Here is a 366-nt window from a genome sequence, read left to right as displayed (position 1 = left end):
ACCCGAAGGTCCGCCCACACCCAGGAGTCACTCAGGCCAGAAGACCCCCACCCCCGCGCCATTCCCTCCCTAGCAGCGAAGCATCCCACACACGCACCCCCACCGTCCCCAAAGAAAAGAGACACCAATCACCCCGCGACAGCAGCAAAAGCCCCTCAGCCCTAGGGAGTCAGCAGATGCACTCAGCCCCTATGACTCAACACGACCACAATCCAGAGGGCCGCGACACGATTGCAAAGCAACCATCGACACACCCCAAAGCACAATCCCTCCCCACACAGGATCCCCACACAACCACCAAGCATCTAGTCCGGGCACTAAAATCCAGAGGAGACACCCCCCAACCAGCTCAAAAAGGACCAGCCC

This window comes from Micropterus dolomieu, linkage group LG02 (assembly GCF_021292245.1).
Source record: "Micropterus dolomieu isolate WLL.071019.BEF.003 ecotype Adirondacks linkage group LG02, ASM2129224v1, whole genome shotgun sequence".
Lineage (NCBI taxonomy): Eukaryota > Metazoa > Chordata > Actinopteri > Centrarchiformes > Centrarchidae > Micropterus > Micropterus dolomieu.
Note: the sequence above shows the minus strand (reverse complement) of the source record.